The 3,389-nt window shown below is 43.6% G+C and overlaps 1 non-coding gene across 1 annotated transcript; it reads left to right on the forward strand.

Moving 5' to 3' along the window:
• Positions 1-1,912: 1,912 nt before the first annotated feature.
• On the forward strand, positions 1,913-2,046 carry LOC117800913. Its single transcript, XR_004623210.1, has one exon. It is a non-coding gene; the product is annotated as a small nucleolar RNA SNORA2/SNORA34 family (small nucleolar RNA).
• Positions 2,047-3,389: the final 1,343 nt, after the last annotated feature.

A 3,389-nucleotide genomic window follows, 5' to 3' on the forward strand; every position in this document is an offset into this window, starting at 1 on the left:
GAGAGCGAGAGAGCACAAGCAGGGAGAGCAGCAGAGGGAGACTGAGAGGCAGACTCCCTGCTGAACAGGGATCCTGATGTGGGGCTTGATCCCAGGACCCTGGGATCATGACCTGAGCTGAAGGCAGATGCTTTACCGACTGAGTCCCCTGGGCACCCCGAAATCTGTGGTTCTTGAGACTGACAGGACAGTGTTGGAGGCCAGATGCTCCTTGGTAGGGTGCCCTCTGGAATGGGGTGGGAGAGGCATGTATGTCACATACTGTTTAATAATAATTATACAGAAGTAGTAAGGACTTGTGCTGTCCAAAATTTATATAAAATGTTCTCTAAAACACATGACACGTTCTCTTCCTTTTCATGGTTTTCGAATGCTCTTTGGTGTAGAGCTTGAACGAGAAGCCTGCAGTGATGTGAAGGAAATGGGGAAGAAAGAACAGCGTTAGCTAACATGTATTACATTTCACAGTGTGCCTCGGACTGCTGGTCACTTTAATCACGGCTTCCGTAGTTCCAGGAGGTCTTCACCATCTACAGACTCGGAATCTCAGACTTTCGGTACTGAAGCTATTTCCCCATGGTCCTGCAGGTGATCGCCAGGCTTGGGTGGCTTGGGTGTGAGCACGCTAGGACCTCCTCAAGGGAGTTGACTGTGCTTGTATCCTCCGCTGAGGCACCCTGGGCCCAGCCTGCTTGCCTGGGGCTGGGGAGGTGGCATTTTATGCCAGTTAGGTTCACTTTTTAAGTTTCATGCACTGAGAGGTTCTCATTGGCACTTGGTGCTCAAAACATAGTGAAATAAAACCCAGGAGGCTTTGGATGGAAATTCACCATTGCTCCAAATGTAGACTGAAGTGGCCCAGCGCACCTTGGTGGGTTCTAGACGTGACGAGATGCCCCACCAGCCCTGCCTCTGCTCCTGGGCAGGTGAAGACCTTGTGTGTTGGCTCATCTAGAAAAACACCAGCCTAGGAAGACAGTCTTCCTTGTATTTTTTTTTTTTTAATGGAGCTCTGCCTTCTGCCTTGACTGCCATCTAGATGTCTTCCTTATGTCATCCTATCTTGTTGTTAATCTGAAAGGTGAATAAAATGTCGAACTATTACATTACCCTAAGGAAAATAACTAATTAATTAGAAAAAGCAACTATCTTTTATTTATACTGGAGGAAATACTGAGTGGAGAAAAAACAAACTTAAACTGTGGCTAACATAGAGAGAGAGAGGGCAAATGTCCCCTAGTGATCATTCCAATACTTTTAAAAATAAATATTTCTAATATTATCTGTAAGGCTATTTGGTTTATTTAAAAGAGAATGTTGACTTTAATCTCTCTTCTACATGTGAGTTATAGGAGTTTCAGACTTGCTACCAAGTCCTTTATGCCAAATACCTTTAGAAAAATGAAAAACAACAGCCAGCAATCACTTAAAATGAATAGTAAAGTCTCCCAACATGATGTTAATTTTTTACCAAATGGGAAATTTCCCAGAATTTAAGGAATCGTCCTTGACAGTAGATACCTTGAATTCAGTTTTTAAAAACCATGTTTATCTGTTAACCAACTGTAGATTTGGTTCTGCCCCTGATAGATGGCTTAATAGAAGTCGTTTGTGTTCTGGGATGTTCGTGTTTAAAGTGATACTCCTGAAACTGTGACTAGTTGTAATTTGAAGTACAGTTAAATCGGTGGTGATTCTAAGAGCACGATTTTAGCATAATGAGTGAGGGTCATGAGATTTGTTTATGTAGGTGACTGTTTTGTCTGTGAGCAGCTTGATATCATGAACATCAAAGAACTGGATATTTTTATTTTTTGCATCATATTTTCCTGTTTATTTTTTAAGCCAGTTAAATGCCTTCCTGAACAGAGGTGTATGAAGTGAATTAGAGCTTCTTAAAACGTCGTCAACGTAGGCCCCGAATCAAGACCTGCGGTTTGCTGTAGCTGTTCGTTTCAAACAGAAGCCAAGAGTGATGTGTTTCTGTGGTCTGTTAGCCATTCAGCAACCCGGTGGGAATGGCTTGTTCAATTGGAAGAACAGAGTTTATGGAAAAACAAACAGAAACTTCATCAACCAGGGTAGCTCACGTTGATTAGATGTATGTGGCTCTGTAATGGAGAGCCCGGTTTTAGCATCAGCAGCACCTATGGTTTATTAGAAAACTCATCATACCTTTCCTGTGTTTTGTTTTACCCACATAAATTCCCCTGAAAGCTGAAACTTGGTTAATCTCTCCACAGTACATGGTTATGAATACAGAAGATGCTTCTACATGGNGTTATGAGTACAGAAGATGCTTCTACATGGTCCCCAGTGAAAGGAGATGTGTACGGCGTTAGAAACCCCATAGTCAGGCACTCTGGACCTGACTGCCCTATTAGGAGGCTTATGTCCTCAAGTCTGCAGTCATGGCCTAAGCAAGTCACTGTGTGTTGTCAAGCCTTTCCACCTCCCCACGCCCTCCCACCCAATCCTACTCTCCTTTGGTTTTTCAAGGAGTCACCATGAGTATGGATTTTCTTTGCTGTGGATCAGGGTGGTGATGGACAAATCACTTAGCGTCTCTGGGCTTCGGGGCTTTTTCTCTGAGGGGAAGGAGGCCTGTTTTCCCCCGCTAGATGCCCGATAAGATGAGGTCTTTTCACTACTGACGCAGTGTTTTGTAGCTCATTTCTAATAAGTTGACATTTTTCTGGTTTTAGATCGCAGCTCCTGTAGTCTACATGATGATGTCTTATCCGATTGGGCTGCTTTAACAAAACACCATAGACTGGGTGGCTTATAAGTCCCACGACTTATTGCTTACAGTTCTGGAGGCTGGAGTCTGAGGTCAGGGTGCCAGCATGGTTGGGTGGGGGCTGTCTTCTGGGTCACAGACTTCTCACTCTGTCCTCACATGGTGGAAGGGCCAGGGAGCCTTGTGGGGTCTCTTTTATGAGGACATGAATACCATTCATGAGGGCTTCATGTTCATGACCTAAGCACCCCCCAAAGCACCCCCCCCGCACCATCACTTGGGCATTAGGATTCCAACGTGTGAATCTTGGGGGATTCAAACATTTAGACCATAGCATCTTAGAAAATGTAAACAGAGGAGAGAAAGTCTTGGGTGCTAGAGTGATAGGAAATTATGCTTGAATGTACTTCAACACCAAAGACATTTTTGTTCACAGCATCATCCACAGGAAGTTTCGGATACCATACATAAGTGATATTTTTATCAGCTTTGCAGAATAGGATAGGATATTTGGGAGAAATCTGGGAGCCTATGGGGAAAGACTATGAAGATTAAAGAAACACCGGTTTCTGGTTAGGGCATATTTGTGAAGAGGAAATACCCTGAGATAATTTCTGTATTCTCATGAAGATTGTAAATTACTGTTTGG

The sequence above is a fragment of the Ailuropoda melanoleuca genome, unplaced genomic scaffold (assembly GCF_002007445.2).
Source record: "Ailuropoda melanoleuca isolate Jingjing unplaced genomic scaffold, ASM200744v2 unplaced-scaffold9030, whole genome shotgun sequence".
Lineage (NCBI taxonomy): Eukaryota > Metazoa > Chordata > Mammalia > Carnivora > Ursidae > Ailuropoda > Ailuropoda melanoleuca.